A 20810-nucleotide genomic window follows, 5' to 3' on the forward strand; every position below is an offset into this window, starting at 1 on the left:
GATATAAAACAGAACTATGACTACTAACCATGTGGATTTGAGAAAGAATGGGATGCAGGTTTGAGATGTAAACTCAGGGTTAGGTTAAAGCTCAAAGTGGCATGGACATGGAAAATGGAACTCACGACTCTTTGTTTTCTTCTTTATCCCTCAGCCATGGTTGACAGGGAGGACTTTCCCAAAGTCCTAGATGGAGAAGACTGGCAGCATTCCCATGTGGCCCAAATCTCTCTAAAGAAATGTCAAAGTACTTGATATCAGCACTGGTCTTTTACTCTTGCCATTTAATAGGGCTCTCCTCTCCAAATAATACTCTTTAAGAATATCATTAACTATCTCTATTTGTGGATAATTTGGATCTTGCAATATGTCTTAGCTCAGGCTGCTGTAACACGTATATCTTAGATTAAGTGCCTTAAACAAGAAACATTCATTTATTACATCTCTGGTGGCAGAGAAGTCCAAGATGAGAGAGTCGGCAGATCCATTCTCTGGTAAGAACACTTCCCAGTTTGCAGATGGCCATCTTCTTCTTGTATCCTCATATGGTGGAGTGGAAACAAGCTCTCTAGTGGCTTCTTATAAGAGCACTAATCCCAAGAGGGCTCCACCCTCATGACCTAATTACCCCTCTAAGATCCCCACCTTCAAATAGCCTCACATTGGAGATGGTGGTATCAAATATGATCAGGCTGGTGAATAGATCAGTGCCACACACTGGATTTTGAGCATATTTTGGTCTGTTAGAAGAAAATGCCTCCCAAAATTTTAAAGAAAGAAAAACATATATGTACAAAGAAGATGGTGGTATCAATAAAAGAGTTTTTGGGGGGGGGACACAAGCATTCTTTCCATAGCACATATCCCTATGAACCCTGGCTCCACATTCACAACAATAGCATCAAGCATTATATGAGCTTTAATTCTTATCCATAACCTTAAAATGAGATAACATGACTCCCAGAGATTAATCTTGGGAAGACCTCAACCACACTACCTGTTACTTCAAAGTAGTGTCAAGTGGATTCACCTATAAGTCCTTGCTAAAATTCCACTATTCTTTATTTTTTTCCTAAACAAGTGAACATACTTCTTTTAAAAGTACCTATTTGCCAAGTCAGTACTTTGTGTACCAAAGATACTGTTATCATTTGATATAACCATTTCTTGTTAACTCTAGAATCAGAAAATCAGCAATTATGCCTTTTTCTATCTAAGTGGAATGAGGTCATATGTTTAAATAATAATAATGACAAAAACATAATTCATCAGTCCACAGTTGGTTCTCAATTAGAAAAAAAAAAGCAACCTACTCTATCTTTGTTTCAAAATTGTTTAAACATCTTCATCAAATTACATAAGGTGAAAAAACAAGCCAGAAAAGATACGGACAGTTCTGAATTATGTAACACTTAACAAATTTCAAATACCTATCTAAATAAATCTTTGGAATTTTTCTTAACCATTCCATAATAGAACCCTCTGGAATTAAGCATATCTATATGAGGCATCATGCTTTGACTCTGTTGAAATCAATTTTACACATACACGTACACAAATATACACATACACAACTGACCAAGCCACTGACTGAGAACTTATAAAGTATGAGAAAATCTCTTTTGACAGAGAACTACCTATTTTAAGAGTTTTTTTTTTTAAGTTTTATTATTGAGGTAGAGTTGACATACAATGTTAAATTAGGTGTGCAACATAGTGATTCAACAATTCAATATACTACTCAGTGCTCACCACGATAAATGTAGTTAACATCTGTCACCATAAACACTATTACAATATCATTAACTATATTCCCTATGCTGTACTTTTCATCCTTGTCACTTATTTTATAACAGGAAATTGCTACGTCTTAATCCTTTTCCCCTAAGATATAGTAAATATACATAATGGAATATTACTCAGTCTTAAAAAAGAATGATCTTACCATTTGCTACAGCATGGATGGAACTAGAAGGTGTCATGTTAACTGAACTAAATCAGTGAAAGACAAATGCCATATGATTTCACTTACTGTGGAACTGAAAACAAACTAACAAAACAAAAAAGAAAACAGAAAACAGAAACAGACTCACAAAGACAGATGAGAAACTTGTGGTAGCCTGAGGGGAGAGGATTGGAGGGATGTGAAAATTAGGGGAAAAGGATAAAGATAAAGCAACTTACTGTTATAAAATAAGCTACCTATTAATATAGTTAAGGCTTAGGCATTTATTGAGTTTATTGAGATTTATTACTTTCATATTATGTGGGGTTTCTTTTTCAAATTTTACCAACTTTTATGACTTTATGTTTAAAAAGATGCCTCTTCAATTCTGAAGGATGACTGTTTCCTTCAACAACTTCAGTAAGTTTAACAGAATCTTTTCCTCAGCCACCATTTTGATTCTATGTTGATAGTGCCCTGTGATTTGTGATGCCGGTAACCATTGCCGGGCCATTAGGACGACTTAGTTATAAATGCTTTAGGCTGTTAGCGTCAGAAGATCCTATAAAGAGAAAAGCAGGCAGGTGGGCATTTTTCTTGACGTAAAAAGAACTGTGGGGTTAGTCTACTGCTGGTCTTGATTGAGCATCTCAATAATGCCACCAGGGCTGGCAGTCTTTGTATTCTTGAAGGCCTGCTTTTAGTATTCATGGAGGTCATAAGATAGCTGCAAAGCTCCAGACACCACATTTGTGTTCAAACTCAGAATATGGGAAAAGGAATAACACCAATACATTCCTCCTGCATCGTCAGAAAATTAAAAGCCTTTCCAGAAGGCCTCCATTTCATTGGCCACAATAGAAATCCACACAGTAACACAGATTAAAAATCACAGTAAATCATCATGGAAGGCCAAATACGATGTAGTAGATATTCTTTAGAATTCTCTTGTTTTAATTTTATGTGTACATTTACTGTAGGAGTTTTCTATATATTCAAGTTCCCATCAATATGGTCACTACAACAGTATGCTCCTGGATAAATGGAATGGAGGAATGTTTTTCTGTTTTTTTTGTTGGTTTGTTCTGCAAAATGCCTAGCTGGGTAACAGCTGCAATGAAGCTTTTTATAAAAATTTGATATTTAATAGTAAAGAATAATTGCATTTTTTCACTATATTCAAAAGTCTTATCATTAAGTTTATTTAGCATAACTAAGTATTTCAGTTGCTGGAAAGAGCCAACTCACATTTCATAGAAAGGTTGTAGTTGAAATCTGTACTCTCTCCTAGAGGATTCATTTATTAATTCATTTGATAAATATTTATTATTTATATCATGGAAAATGTGTCCATTTCTGGGAATAAAACTGCGTAATAGGTGGTCTCTGATTTTAAGGAGCTTATATTCTTGGAAGCTCCATGAGGGCAGAAATTTTTACACTTACACCATGTTTTTAACAGTTAGAATAGATGTTCACCTTCTTAGCTACCATGCATTTTAAATATAACTTTTCATATTATAATTATATAGTACATATATTTATATATTACATATTTATATATATTCTATATAAAATATGTAATTAATAGACCATATTATGTATTTTTAAAAGAAACTTTGAAAATATATAATGTCCTAGCCTTAAATCTGATCATTTAAATCAGGATGTTTGGGGGTTGGACCTGGACATTGCTATTTTTTAAAAATTCCTTCTGTGGTTCAAGAACTGCTATTATAGGGGAGAAAAAAATTGAGTACACACAACTTGTCCAAATACCATTTTAGATTCCTTATACTCTCATTTACTCATCACAAAAACCCTATAATATTGGTACTCTTACTATTTTAAAGATGAAAAAACTGTGACTAAAAGAGTTTACATAACTTGAACAAAGTCATATAGATAGAATGTTTTGGAGATAGGATTTGAACTGGACAGTCTGCCTCTTGTTCAGTATGTTCTACTATTATGTGCGTGGCACATCATAGCCACTAAGTACTTGTGTAAATGAATGTATCAAAGTAGAAAAAACAATTAAATCCAAACAACCTTCAAGAATGTAAGAATGGTGCATACCATTACAGAGATGGGTGTATAATGATAGGCTGGGGAAGCCATCTATATCCGTTTAAAACGGCTCAAGGACTAATTAAAGAATTTTCAGTACCTAGGTTTGCCTTTTTATTCCTTTCCTTAATGATTTCAAATACTGACAATTGGCATTTAGAAGGAATAGAGTTCACAGTTTTATACAGTAGAAGCTCATATTGAAAACTTTACAATATGGATATACCCATGAATCTCATTCCTCATGGGGTCTTCCTAGTTTTTTTAAGACTTAATGATACTCCAAGTATTATTTGAGGAAAAGAAATAAAAAAGCAAAGGTGTTATTGCTTTAAAAAAAAATTCTTGGGCGCCTGGGTGGCTCAGATAGTTAAGCATCTGCCTTAGGCTCAGGTCATGATCCCAGGGTCCTGGGATAGAGTCCCGCATTGGGCTCCCTGCTCCTTGGGAGCCTACTTCTCCCTCTGCCCCTCTCTCTCTATCTCTCTCTGTCTCTCATGAATAAATAAAAATAAAAAAAAATTCTTGAATGAGAAACATGGGAGATAATTTTTTTAAAGATTTTATTTTTAAGTAATTTCTATACCCAAAGTGGGACTTGAACTTACAACCCTGACATCAAGTCACGTGTTCCACTGACTGAGCCAGCGAGGCGCCCCACTTTTTATAAATCAAAAGAAAATAATTCTAAGCCAAAAAAATAGCCTAAGTACAGCAAAAAGTATGTGAACAAATAGCATTTTCAGAAAAAAATGCAAGAATTTTAAGATGACTGAAAGGTTAATCACTGATGCCATGCTTGCAGAGTTCAGAGCAGTACCTAGGGAGATGCTTCCCTGGACCTGGACCTGAAGAGCGCAAACTCTTCAATCTCTTTACCATTCTATTTTCAATGAGGCTAGCTACTGAAGGAGAGAATTTGTGGGAGGCACATGGCACTCCATATTTTCCCCAGCTCTTGAGGTAAACATTCATCCTTGCCAAGCAGAGAAACACAGGATCTAGTGTTTATGTCAGAAATGTATTATATAATAACAATCAGTTCTTGGCTTTCTGCAACACCCGTTTAGTCCGTCAGTGCTTATTGCACAAATTTAAGTAGAGATTATGCAAGTACCTACCATACGAGGATGCCAACATAAATTCCATGGTGTTTCTCAAAGCAGAGTAGTACCAGAAAAGGCATGACTGTCAATTTAATTGCATTAAAACTGGTCTCTTTGGAATATTTTATTGGAAATAAAAAGGAAATAAAATTGTATTATCTTTGTTTTTTGGCAGAATTGCATATTATAGAAACAATTTACCACTTATGAAAAAAGACTCAAGCCAATTTCAGGGTATGTCAAAGATAGTAAATACTGGAACTTAAATCTAAGTTCCATAAAATGGTCAGGGAAGAATATAGAGAAGATCAAATTATAGACTATACTGGATAGGAAATGAGTCCTTCTACTAATTAAATTCTGTGTCTCTGGCAAAAGCAATCTGTTTTCTGAAAAGGTATAAAGGACAACTAATCAACATCTATTTGCCCTTTTTACTCTTCTGACCATTGGTAATTTTTTTCTTCCAGTATGCTGTCTCTGAAAATATGTTTTACAGATATAATGGTTTAGAGTTGCACCTTAGCATCGTAACACAGCACACAGACTTGCCAGTATGCATCAAAATGGTATTTTACTTCCATTTCTTAGGGTCTCTTTCTGAAATCAAACAGAAGTGCATTCTTCATCTGTCTTCAGTAAAGCATTTAGCTATATAGGTGCAGACTCACCAAGGAATTTCATGATAGAATGATAAGAACATCAAAAGGTAAGACTCCACTTTTTTTCATAATACCCTCAAAGATTTTCTTCATCTACAAAATACCATCTCATAAAGAAAGCAAGCTCAATGGCTCAAGCAATAGGTTATGCTCTTGTATTGCCCTCAAAATATGAGGAACTAGCAGACAAATGCAGTAGCAATAACTTATTTTAAAGCATGGATAACATGTGATTTTCTTACATTTTTTCCAAAAGAAAAAAATCAGCTTGGGCATAGAATTGAAAGCTTTTTTCTCCTGTTGGAAATATAATGTAGAAATTGAGCCAGGCTTGTACCAACTAGGACATACCCCAACTCACAGGTAAACAGCTTCTTTTTTTTTTTTTTCACAAGGCCAGATGATAAAAAATACAAGCACCTATTTTATATAAACATGAATATATTAATACATTAACATTAAACATATAAATATATATATACATACATACATCTCCCTCTCTCTCTCTCTATATATATACACACACACACACACATATATATATATGTATTTGCAAATTCTACCAAAGATGGCTATCATGTTATTTCATAAAAGTGCCTGATTTGTCCTCTTTCTGAAGGGTGAGGTGTCCCTTATGGTTGGATGACTCCAATATGTGTTGAGAGTTGAGAGTTGAATAAAAGAAAATTTTAGGCACACCATGCCTTTGACTTCAAATTCCGTTTTCTAACCCCTGAAATTTCAGTGAAAAATGTTCTTTCTCTCCTGTGCTGTCAGGGAAACCTTGCTGCAGTTATGTTTCTAACATCTGGTACTGCTTCAGTGACAGGGTCTTGCTGATGGAATCATTCTAACTGGACTGGAAGGCATGGCCCCTGAGCCTCTGTGCTCATTTGCTTGGTGACCCCTCAATGAAGGGTGATGAATTGCCTGTTACTTTTCAAGTTTCTCAGAGACAGAGAGACTACCATAAGCTCTCGGGAGATGGTTTTAAGTGAAGTTATTTTAAAATCACCATTACTAGTTTATGGAAAATGAGTTTTACATAATTGTATCCATTCATGGTATACCAGCCTAGGTCGTTTCTCTAATGGGAGAGTTTATGTATGTGCACACACACACAAATAGCTTTGTTTTAGTAATGCTTGGTAGTATTATTTCAAACAGGAACAGACATAATGGAGATAATGGTTTTGTGACAAACAATTCTTTCCAATTGGCAACACAGGTAATTTATTTTAGGAACAGTGGACCATGTCCACTATATCATACATCCCCACTGGAATGAAAGCCTCAAACAAGAATGTAACTTGCAAGATATTAGAAGTTGCCCTGTCTTATTTACTGTTGTACGAGCAGCACCTAGAACAGCCACTGGCACACAGTAGGTGCTCAGTAATTTTATGTTGAATCAATGATAACAGAATTCTTTTAATGAATTACAAAATCCTTCATTAAACTATTTGGGCATATTTTTGGCATTACTTGATTTATTTTTCATTCTATGACAGCACTTACAATTAAGTTCTTATGGTCAAATACGGCCATGAAAAATATTTCTCTCAGTCTTTTGTCTTTTTGATTATTAAAATTCTCATTAAAATACATGCTAATTTATAACAACAAGAAGAAATTAAAATAAGTGAAGAATAATACATACTACTTTTAGTGTATTCTACAGACAAATATTGTCTTTTACTATAGGGCTGTAGCTGACAGCGCAGCTTTAAGATAATTCCTAAGTGGGCTTATGGGAAGATGGCAAAGTAGGAAGACCTTAGACTCACCTTGTCCCACAAATACACCTAGATAATACCCACACTGGTATAAATAACCTAGAAAACAACCTGAAGACTGGCAGAACAGCCAGTATGTAGCTAAATGTAGAGAAGAGACTTCATCAAAGAGGGCAGGAATGGTAGAGATGCAGTTGGGAGCCAAACTGACCCACAGGACTGTCCACAGGAGGGAGGGACACTGCAAGCAGCTAGAGGGAACAGGAGCAGATCCTATCCCAGGGACCCCAGGCATAGGGGACCCACACTGGAAAGACAAAAGCCCATACCATTTGGCTTCACAAGTTTGTACAATCAGTTGGGATCACACTGGGAACTTTAAAAATTAGCAGTTCTGCTCTGGGAGAGCCAGAGAGTGACTGGAAACTGAATCCCTGCCTTTGAAGAGACAGCACAACCAATAGCCCCTCAGAGATACTGCACAGAAGAAGTGATTTTAAATATGCCTGAGGTATACAGAAAGGATATTTATTTACTGATTTCAGAACTTGTGCTAGAGAAGGGCACCTGGGTGCTCAGTCGTTAAGCGTCTGCCTTCGGCTCAGGTCATGATCCCAGGGTCCTGGGATCGAGCCCTGCATTGGGCTCCCTGCTCAGTGAGAGGCCTGCTTTTCCCCCTCCCACTCCCCCTGCTTGTATTCCCTCTCTCGCTCTCTCTTTCTGTCAAATGAATGGATAAAATCGTAAAAAAAAAAAAAGAGCTCAGGTCATTAAGAAAAAAAAGAACTTGTGCTAGAGAGGCAGGGATCTTTAGCAGACTTCTCCAAGAACAAAAGAGCTGGGAGTCACCATTTCCTTTCCCCACCTCCCTCCCCACTGCTCCCCTACCAGACCTAGATACAGGCACACATGTGGGATCCAACAGGAACCAGTGCAGCCCCAAAACTGTCCCTCTAGCTTTCAAATAGCAAGCCTAGCCCCTGTGCTCTTCTTCAGACCTGTGCCTATCAGCCTGCCCTCAGTAGCTCTCCAAAGGGGCTCCAGGATGTCCTCCCTACCACAGCAGACTGGCACAGAACTTGCTAACACCATGTAGTCTGCCCCTCCAACCTGCCCTTGGCTAGGGTCCCTCCAAAGCAGCATCACAAGCATGGCATTGTGCAAGCAGCCCCAAGAACTAGCATCACTCCAAAGTGAATCCTGCCCCAGGGAGTGGAGATGACCACACATACACACGAGTTCAACTTTGGCCCTGGCAGTGGGCTGGGGGCAGACATCTGGTCTGACTGAAGGTCCCACCCCAAAACAGAAGCTTCTCAGGGGACAATACAGGAAAAGTGCCCTGCAGTTAGGTGCTCCTACATCACTGGCAAATGTCTGGTCAGACTCAACTTTAGCCCAAGGCAGCCTCAGACTGGCCCACTAACAATACAGGAACCAAACACTGCCTAACAATAGACAAACAGAGCCATTACAAATCACTGGACTGAAGGAAAAAGTGGATCAGTTACAAGAGCAGGGCACTTGCAACACACACAGAGGATACTCTCAAAGCACCAGATTCTGGTGAACAGGGGACAGTATACAGCAGGGCACTACAAGACCTCTTCTTCAAAAGGTCACTACTTGCAAGAACAGGAAGTGTAGCTGACTTTCCTAACAGACACAGAGAGTTAGATAAAATGAGGAGACTGAAGATTATGTCCCAAATGAAAGAACAGGATAAAACCACAGCAAGAGACCTTCTTACCCTAAGTAAGACCCTCAACAAAGAGATAAAAAACATAAAGAGAACCGCTCATAGATGAAGATTTATTAACTGAAGTTAAAAATACATTAGAGGAATAAATAGTAGACTAGTGGAAGTAGAAGAATGGATTGGTGACCTAGAAGACAAAGTAATAGAAAGCAATCAAGTTGAACAGTATAAAGAAAAATGATTAATAAAAAATGAAACTAGATTAGGGGAACTCAGTGACACCATCAAGTGTAACAGCATTTGCATTATAGGGATCCCAGAAGGAGAAGAGAGAGAAAAGAGGGCAGAAAAATCATTTGAAGAAATAATATCTGAAAACTTCCTGAATGTGGAGGAAGGAAACAGAAATCCAGACCAGGAGGCATGGAGAGCCCCAAACAAAATCAACTCAAGGAAGGCCACACTAAGACACATGCAATAATTAAAATGGCAAAAATGTCCTGATAAAGAGAGAATTTTAAAAGCAGCAAGAAAAAAGAAGACAGTTACTAACAAGGGAAACCCCATAATGCTATCAGATTTTTCAGCAGAAATGTTGAAGGCCAGAAGAAAGTGGCATGATACAGTCAAAGTACTGAAAAGGAAAAAATCTTCAGTCAAGAATACTTTATCCAGCAAGGCTATCATTCAGAATAGAAGAAAAGATAAAGAGTTTCCCACAGACAAACAAAGTTAAAGGATCTCATAACCAGTAATCCATCCCTATAAAAAAATGTTACAGGGGAAGCTTTGAGTGGAAATGAAAGACTATAAGAAAGAGTAAGAAAAGTAGGAAGCACAAAATAGCAAAAATAAGTATATCTGTAAAAATCAAAGGACTCATCAAATTAAAGGATGTAAAGTATGACAATATAAGCCCAAAACATAACAGGGAGAAGAGTAAACAATTAATGCTTTTAGAATGAGTTCAAACTTAAGTGGTCATCAACTTAATGTAGACTGCTACATGAATAAGATGAATCACTTCACTATGATTCTACTCTGAGGGAAGTGCAGTGGTGATCGGGATGGGGAGGGGGTGGTTCTGCCAACCCTCTCTCTGGTGGAGGCTTTTGGGATTGGGAGATGAGTGGTATGGAGAAGCAGCTCAGTCTTTGGAAATCAACTAGGCACAGAAGAAAATCCAGAGGGAGGAAAAGAACTGAAAGGGCCTGGTTTCCTTTAAGACTAGATCTAGGTCCCCAAAGTGAAAGCAGCGAAGAGAGGGTGCAAAATAAAATGCCAGATGCCTAGTTAAATTTGAGTTTCAGTTAAACAATGAATATTTTTAAAATAAGTATGTTATATATGTGTGTGTGTAAATATATTTTACGGTTCGATTAAAAAAAAGATATTATATATAAACATAATGGTAATCACAAATCAAAAAACAGTAATATATATTAGATATACAAAAAAAAAAAAGAACAGGAATCCAATTCTATCACTAAAGAAAGCCAGCAAAGTGCAAAAGAAGAGAGCAAGAAAGGAATAGAGAAGAACTACAAAAATAGTCATAAAACAAGTAACAAAATGGCAATAAGTACATACCTATCAATAATTGCTTTGAATGTAAAGGGGCTAAATGATCCAATCAAAAGACATAGGGTAATGGAATGGATAAAAGAGCAAGACCCATCTCTTTATTACCTACAAGAGACTCACTTCAGACCTAAAGACACATGTAGATTGAAAGGGAAGAGATGAAAAAGCATTTATCAAGCAAATGGAACTGAAAAGAAAGCTGGAGTAGCATTACTTGTATCAGATACAATAGACTTGTAAAAGGAGACAAAGAAGGATACTACATAATCATAAAGAAAACAGTCCAACAAGAAGATACAATTGTAGGGCACCTGGGTGGCTCAGTTGGTTAAGCGACTGCCTTCGGCTCAGGTTATGATCCTGGAGTCCCTGGATCGAGTCCCACATCAGGCTCCCTGCTCAGCAGGGAGTCTGCTTCTCCCTCTGACCCTCCCCCCTCTCATGTGCTCTCTCTCATTCTCTCTCTCTCAAATAAATAAATAAAATCTTTAAAAAAAAAAAAAGAAGATACAATTGTAAAAATTTATGCACCTAACATGGGAGCACCCAAATACATAAAGAAGCTAATAAAAAAGAATAAAGGAAGGAATCAACAGTAATAAAATAATAGTAGGGGGCTTAACACCCCAGTTAAATCAATGAACAGATCATCCGAACAGAAAGTCAACAAGGAAACTGGCTTTGAATGACACATTGGACCACATGCATCTAACAATCATATTCACATTCCATCCTAAAAGAGCAGAATACACATTATCTTCAAATGCACATGAAATATTCTCCAGAATAGATCACATGTTATACCATAAACAAGTCTCAACAAATTCAAAAAGATTGAAAATCATACTATGCATGCTTTCCAACCACAACACTATGAATGTCAAACACAAGAAATAAATCTGAAAAGAATATAAATACACAAAGGTTAAATAACACTCTACAAAACAATGAATGGGTCAACCAAGAAATCAAAGAGGAGATCAGAAACACATCTAGACAAATGAAAATAAAAATACAACAGTCCAAAATCTTTGGGATGCAGCAAAAGCAGTTCTAAGAGGCAAATTTATAGCAATACAGGCCTAATTCAAGAAACAAGAAGAATCTCAAATAAACAACCTAACTTAACACCTAAAGGAGCTAGGAAAAGAAGAAAAAAATAAAACCCAAACACCAGCAGAAGGAAAGAGATAATAAAGATTAGGACATTCATAAATGAAAGAGAATCTAAAAAACAACATGACAGATCAATGAAGCCAGGAGCTGGTTCTTTGAAAAGAGTAATGGAATTGATACACTGAGTCTTTAGCCAGATTCATCATTAAAAAGATGATGGGGGGGCGGGGCTCAAAAAAAAAAAAACAAGATCAGAATAACCAGCACCACAGAAATACAAAGGATTATAAGAGAATTTATATGCCAACAAATTGGACAACCTAGAAGAAATGGATAAATTCTTAGAAACATATAACCTCCCAAAACTGAATTAGGAAGAAATAGAAAATTTGAGCAGACCAATTATAAGCAATGACATTAAATCAGTTATCAAAAAACTCCCAACAAAAGTACAGAATCAGATGGCTTCACAAGTTAATTCTACCAAACATTTAAAGAAAAGTTAATACTTATTCTTAAACTATTCCAAAAAAATAGAAGAGGAAGGAAAGCTTCCAAAGTATTTCTATGAGGCTGGCATTACCCTGCTACCAAAACCAGATACAAACACTACAGAAAAAGAGAATTACAGGCAAATATCTCTGATGAACATAGATATATAAATCTTCAACAAAGTATTAGCAAACTGAAATCAACAATACATTAAAAAAAAATCATTCACCATGATCAAGTGGATTTATTCCTGGATTGTAAGGGTGGTTCAATAATCAGAAATCGATCAACATAATACATCACATCAACAAGAGAAGAGATAAAAACCATATGATCATAGGGGCGTCTAGGGGGCATAGTTGGTTAAGCATCCAACTCTTGATTTCAGTTCACGTTGTGATCTCATGGTCGTGTTAACTTCTTGTTAATGTACAGCATTGTTTTAGGCACCAGCAATATAATAGTAAAAAAGTGGGTGAGTGGTAAGGCTTTTGCAAGGCTTATAACTAAATAAAGTGGCCAAGACAAGTGACTTCTGAGCAGAGACTTGAAAGAACCCAAGAAAATTGAAACAGTAAGTCATGTAGACAACTGGGGGCTGGTGGTGGGGGAGGGGGATACTCCAGGCAGTGGAAGGACCAAGTGTGAGGCCCCAAAGCAAAAACATGCTAGTTTTTGTAAAAGTAAGGAGGCTAAGATGTCTGGAGCAGAATGAAAGATGAGTGAATATTAGAAAATGAGCTCAGAGAGACAACGGAAGCCATAAATAGAGTAAAATGTGGTTAGATTTTGGACATTTTTTGACAGTAGAGCTGACTTTTTTTTAAGAGAGAGAGAGTGTACACCCCAAGAGCACGAGTGGGACAGACAGAGGGAGAGGGAGAGAGAATCTCAAGCAGACTCCCTGCTGAGTGGAGCCCGATGCAGGACCTTGAGATCATGATCTGAGCTGAAACCAAGAGTTGGATACACAACTGACTGCATCACCCAGGCGCCCTGAGCTGATAAGTTTAAAAGAAAAAGAGGAATCCATGGTTTTTGGCCTATATCCTGGAAAGATGGACTTGACATTAATTGATACAGAAAAAACTACATGTGGACTAAATTTGAGTGGTAGATTTTCTGATAGATTGTAGGAGGTTGTGAACCAGCAAAGAATATGAAACTCAGTGGATATTTGCAAAACTAAAGAAGATCTAAATCTATAGAGAATTTTGTTACATTCACTCCAGTGGATATAATAAACAGTGAAAAAATCATCAAAGTAATATTTTCAATTTACATTTATCATTGAACTATTAAAAACACCAGAAGACTGTGTAATATAAAATTATCTAATCTATATAAACCAAACTTTGTTATTAATACACCCCATAAAACACCCATATACTCCCTTGCAGTCAGGGTAGAAGCCCACATTATCCTAATATCAAATTGGAAGTCTGTGATGATTCAGTAGACACTGGATGTACAGATGTTTGTGTTTCTCAAACTCATAGACTGGATTATTTAATAATTTGAAAGTAAGTTTCAGACATGATAATTCTTGTCTCTGAGGGACTTCAGAGTTTATTTCCTTAGAATAAGGACAGTCTTCTATATAACCATAAAATCATTATCACAACCAAGATATGTAACAATAATATAGAAATATTATCCAATATACACTCTATATTCAAATCAGTTACCAAAATTATCTGTTTATTGCTTCAATCTAGGCTACAGTCATGTACCCCTCTTTACTTTTGGACTTTAATCTAAACAACTCTGCTGTTTAATGGCACTGAAATTTTTGTAGTGCCCAGAAAAGCTGTCTTATAGAATGCCTTTGGATTTGTCTGATTATTTCCTCATAATTCTTCCCAGGCTTATATTCTGGCAAGAAGACTACAAAGGTAACATACTTCCCAAAGCATCCTATCAGGAGACATGATGCTGGTTTGTTCCATTAATGACAATAATAAATGCCAATAAGAAATGGTAAAGATACCACCTGTCAGATTTTAGACTTTTAAAAGTACCTTTTCCCTTTCTATTTAGAACATTTATGGATTGATACTCTCATGGATGTGTGAATATTTTCTTACCCAATGACTGTTCATCCAATGCTCTTAGGAAACATTTGATTATGTGAATCATATTTTAGGTTAGCAGTTGCACAAAGTGATTTTCTAATTCTGTCATTCAATCTGTATTTATTAACTGGCATTTCTCTCCTTTCTCTTTGACTCTATCACTGTAGACTTCTGTGCTATAATCCATTAATATCACAATATTGTTATTTTTTTCATGCTCAATTTGTCAGAAAGTTGAGTATTGGGAGTCCCTTCTAACTGGCTCCTGCTCTCTCGACATCTCCCCATCAACTGTAAATCGTATCTTGAAGATTCATCTTGACATGGAACAAGCTATTCTCCAACAGGCCCAGAATCCTTTTAAGAGAGGGATTTGGCTTAAAAATCATGATCTAGACATGTTTATTAGATCTTGTAGAGTGAGTAATCACGACTGAGATTGATGCCCCTCATGGTAGGGCTCTGTGAACAGAGCTAAGAAATTGAGTTCTAAGAAATTAGAGGTTCATACTGATATCTCAACATCAAACCATACACCATACAATTCTTCCTCAGCATTCTACCTTTGAATCTTCCTTCTCCCATAGCAAAATATCACTAGATTCACTTATTCACTCTGTCTTAAAATATACACAAAATAGTTCCAGAATAACTCATGGGTTATGTAGGAAAGTGTTATTTGATTCCTGAATATTTGATGATTTTTTTTTCAGATATCATTTTGTTATCTCAAGGACCACAACCTAAGTTGCCTCTTTCTGAAAACAGGTGTTTTGTATTTTCCCATAAGCAGTTGTTTAGGGGGGCGGCTGGGTGGCTCAGTCGTTAAGTGTCTGCCTTCGGTTCAGTTCATGATCCCAGTATCCTGGGACTGAGCCCCACAGCAGGCTCCCTGCTCCACGGGAAGCCTGCTTCTCCCTCTCCCACTCCCCATGCTTGTGTTTGCTCTCTCACTGTGTCTCTTTCTGTCAAATAAATAAATAAAATCTTAAAAAAAAAAAAAAGCAGAATGATGGTACTGGTTGTATTTTAGCCAAGGAAGTTCAGCATGGAGCTGTTCCTTGGTTTAGTGCAGGATATGAACACAGGTATAGTCATTCTTTAAAATGAAGATGACACTGTTGTTTATATCCTCTGTAGGCAGCTGTGTGACAGAAGATGCTTTTGCACGAGTTCCCATGAATCTTCTGCTCTTGTTTATATAATGTGGAACAAATAACTCTTCTTTGCCACCACTTTGCCTTAGATAACCATGTGTGTGCCAGTCTGAACTCTGACACCACGTTTCCTTCTATGCAATCATGCCCTATCTGAAGATGTTGCCTTGCTTTGCTCTGTGCTTCAGTGGGTCCTAGCTGCACTTGGCCTGTGTTGTTTTTCAATTTGCTATACTAGTAGTTACCCTGATTGTAATTTATATAACTTCAAACAGGATCACACTGTTCCCCTGCCTTACTTAGTTGCTTAGTTGAGCAGAGAACTGAGGCAATATAAAATTCTGGGTTCACGCACAAGCTGGGATAAGACGGGGAATGAGCCATATATTGTGGAAAATTATAGTCTGCGGGTATAATTATATAGTGCTTTTTTCCCTCAAAGTATTTTTCTAGCCTTGAATTCATTTTATCTTCATTATCCCTGTGAAGTAGGTAGGGCAAGTATGAGCCGAGGTCGGGTGCTGAATTTTTAGGCCAAAGACTGATATTAACACAAATTATTTACTAACTGTAGAACCTTGGGCCCTTCAGTTAACTGCTCTGAGATTCACTTTCCTCATCTGTTAAATGAGAAGAATAAGATCAGTGCTGCCTACCTCACAGGGTTGTTGTGAGGGTCAAATGGAATGTATGTGAAAGAACTGTAAATGGTAAAGCACCATATTCGTGTTTGTTAGTCCTTTTCCTTTCTTTTGGAAGACCTACAGTCAGATGTTAAAAAAAAAAAAAGCAGTTGTTTAGGGTAAGAGATACCAGTTAACATGATCACAAGTAGTCTTTTAATATGAATATTTGGATTTAATATTTTAAATACTTTTTGAATATGTAAACACCTACATATGTCAAAATTCAAAGCCACAGGAAATGTAAACAGGTAAGAACCACTGTGATCCCTATTACGTCTTTTTCCTAATTATCCCCCATAGGTTACCATTCTTATTAGTTTTTGGTTTATCATTAGTTCCTATTTTACTTTTTACAAATACCAGCAAATAATGCACTTTAAGAAAATTCTGTCTTTTCTACACAAATTTCACATACTTTATAAGATCTTCGCATTTGTGCTGTTTAGTTAGCAATGCATGGAGATATTTTTCATTTCATCACTCTCTGTATCTTTCTCTCTCTCTTTACATTTGCATAATATTCCATTGCTGGTATGTGCCCTAGTTTATTCAACTAGTACCTCTAGTATTTTGCTTATACAAATAATGCTCTGTATGTCATTTTGTGTTTGTGGAGAAGTATCTTCAAATACATTTCTAGAAGTGTGTTTTTACTTCCAAAGGTGAATGCAAAACCAGTTTTGTTATATTTTACCAAATTTCTTTCTATAGAGGTTGTATTATTTTGCAGTCCTATCAGGGAAGTATGCCAGTGCCTATGTACTCATAGTATTTTAAGGATTTTTCTTCATACTTTATGGGAAAATAATTTATTATAAAATGTATTCTATAACTCATTTAAAAAGACAAGCAAGCAAGCAGCCAGGAAATCATTGAAAAATAAATGATGAAGTAGAGCACTAACAAGTATTAGACCATATGCATCCTCTGTCATTTAAAAAGTTTGGTTTGGGGGCACCTGGGTGGCTCAGTCGTTCAGCAGGAACCTGCTTCTCCCTCTCCCACTCCCCCTGTTTGTGTTCCTTCTCTCGCTGTCTCTCTCTCTGTCAAATAAATAAATAAAAAATCTTTAAAAATAATAAATAAAAAGTTTGGTTTTGTCACATGAATAGACAATGAGGTCTCTGTGTAAGCAGTGACCCTCAAAGAGGAAGATGTATATATCCTGCTCTTAACAACACTACTCCTTCAAGTACACCAGAACTAAATTGTTTTCACGTGTACAAGAATGTTCGAAGCAATGTTATATGAAATAGCCAAAATTGAGAAACATCCAAAGTGTACATTACAATAAAAATGTTTAAAATTTATATAATTTTGTGCAGCACAGAAAATGAATGAGTATACATTCATACACGAAATAACATGGATGAAGCTTGGGAACGATAATTCAAACAATGTTGAATGAAAAAATTCTAAATTCAAAAGACTCTGATAGCGTACCATTTTTATAAAACTGAAAACAAAGAAAATAAAATTGTATATATTTTAAGTTGTGTGATGCTTATTGATTTTTTTTTTTAATTTTACCATAGCTGGGAAATAGTACATACAAAACCCAGAACAGTGGTCACCTTAAGGAGAGGGAAGGCATTGTGAAGAAAATCAATAGTTTCCTTGACATAGATAATGATTGAGTTATTAAATTCCATGGTAGTTCTTCCTAGTAGGTTTTATTATGATGATTCATAATTTTTACATATAATATGTAAAGGACACTGCTAGTGCTTTGCCCATCTCTCTTCAGATCCCATTCACTGTTAATGTTTCTTTTTTAGGCTTTTCTATCTTATTGATTATAAAAGCTCTTAACTATAGTGCTTTTAGATGATTGTCATTAGCCTAATAGAATCACTTCAGCTCTATGCACAGAGAACCAACAGTACCTGCAAGTTCATTTCCCCTTGGGGTGGCCCTTACCTAATGAAGAGAAATCAATGAAAAGAGAAATAGTTCTATTGGACATTTCTTCCCTATCTCCTTTGCTAGCTCTATTTCATATTCCTGCCTTCCAGTACTGGAATAGATTAGGTTCTCAGTCTTTGGTCTTCTTCCCTTTGTTGTCTATATTTCATACTTCTATGAATACATACTCTCTCATGGTTATATGATCATGACTCTCAAAATTATATCTTTTGCTTAAAATTCCGTATCAAACTTCAGACTTGTATATCTGACTGCCTAATTAACATCTCCTCTTAGATGTTTAATAGGCCCTTCAAATTCAACAAATCTCACAGTGAGAACCTAACATTCCTCATAAACTTATTTTCTTTTTACGAAGTTCCTATTTCAGTATATTGTCCCAGCTTCTCAGGCCAAACCATCAGGAAGTTTTGGCATTTCTCCTGCAGAAAGGTTTAACTCCCTAAACCAGGGTTGTTCAAATCCTACACATTCCAAAGAAGCATTTGTCTTCAGGACTGGCCTTTCTGGGAGATGAGTTCTGAGCTCTTAAATATTCTACTTGTTAAGACTGATTTTGTATGCTTGAGACCGTGGGCCATTGCTATACCAATCTGAACAGATAAGTCTGTCCTAACAATATAAATTATGGTATATTAGAGTTCTGCACAGAGACAGACTCAAAAAAATATATAAAGATATGTAAGGGGAGACATTCTAGGAATTTACTCACATGGTTAAGGTGTCTGAGAAGTCCAATGATCTGCCGCTGTAAGCCAGGGAACCAGAAAAGCCAGTGTTGTAATTCGGTCCAAGTCCAAGGGCCTGAGAACAAGGAGACTGATGGTGTAAGTCCCAGTCTGAGTCCAAAAGCCTGAGAACCCAGAACACTGATGTCTGAAAGCAGGAGAAGATGAATGTTTCAGCTCAAGCAGAGACAATAAATTTTCCTTCTTACCCCTTTTTGTTCTATTCAGGCCCTCCACAGGTTAGATGATGCCCACTGGCATCAGCGAAGGTAATCTTTACAAATGCTAATCTCTTCCTGAGGCACCCTCATAGACACATCCAGAAATGTTCACGAGGAAATAATCATGGATTGAAAGACTCAATATTATAAAACCATCACTATTCTCAAATTGATCTATATGGTAAATATAATCTCAATCAAAATCAAAGACCAAGAAGAACTAAGATGATCTTGAAGAAGACTGGAAGACTATTGTGTAATTAAATTATTCCAAAGCTACAGAAGGACAGACATGGATAGAGAAACAGACCAATGAAACAGATCATCAACAAAGAGACTCACATGTATATGGATACAACTAAAGAGAAATGATTGTCAACTTAATAAATGCTGATTGGATATCCATAAAAATAAAATGTATTTTTGCCGGGCGCCTGGGTGGCTCAGTTGGTTAAGCGACTGCCTTCGGCTCAGGTCATGATCCTGGAGTCCCTGGATCGAGTCCCGCATCGGGCTCCCTGCTCGGCAGGGAGTCTGCTTCTCCCTCTGACCCTCCCCCCTCTCATGTGCTCTCTCTCATTCTCTCTCTCTCAAATAAATAAATAAAATTTTTAAAAAATGTATTTTTGCCTATACCTCACACTATACACAGAAATCTATTCCAGGTGAATTATAATCTAAATCTGAGAGACAAAACAATGGATCTTCTACAAAGTATCATAAGTCTTCTTGATTTAAGGTAAGTGAAGTTGTTTTAAATAAGAAAAGTAGTCATAATTGGTAAAAAATTAAAACTAGCAATGCCAATCCATCAAAAACTGCCATTTATAGAATGAAAAGGCAAACTTTATTGAAAAAATGGGCCTGGGACTTGAACAGAGGATATTCAAATGAGCAATAAATACAGAGTTTGGAGAGGATGTAGAAGTGACACTTATGTACTGTTGGTGAGAAGGTAAACAGTTTCTATGACTTGGAAAACTATTTGGCAGTATTCACTAATGCTTGCTGAACATAAACTTACTCCATGCCCCAGCTAGTGATGGACATATCTATGGAAAAGCATTCCAGGTGCAGGGAACTGCACGTCCAAAGTCCTCAAGAAACTTGAATCCCTGATGCATCTGACCAACAACAAAGAGGTTGGTGTGTGTATTTTTTTCTCTTTCAACCCCTTCCATCATAATTAGCTCAGAAAGAGATGAGAGGTGTCCTGTTCACTTATGTGTCCCCAGCAGTTAGGCTTGTACCTGGTATATACTATAAAAGCTCAATAAATATGTATGGAATTAAGGAAGGAATAAATGAATGAGAGAGACACATCCAGTGTCCTTGCTTTTCATTAGTACATCTCTGTTACTTTATTAGTGGTGTAAATCTTTGCAATGGCCCGAGTAATTAAAGCATGACAGCTTCTGCCCAGGATTATATTAAAGTGTTTTTTGGTGGAGCATTAGTTCTACAAATGCTCATCAAAATAAAAACAAAACCAAAACAGGTCTCACAATCATATATGGAAACTCTGCTTACCATACCTCCTCCTGAAAAAACCGCACTGTACTTTAGCATATTAAAATAGTTTTAGAAGAACACTAAAATATAAAAAT

This window comes from Neomonachus schauinslandi, chromosome 5, assembly GCF_002201575.2.
Source record: "Neomonachus schauinslandi chromosome 5, ASM220157v2, whole genome shotgun sequence".
NCBI lineage: Eukaryota > Metazoa > Chordata > Mammalia > Carnivora > Phocidae > Neomonachus > Neomonachus schauinslandi.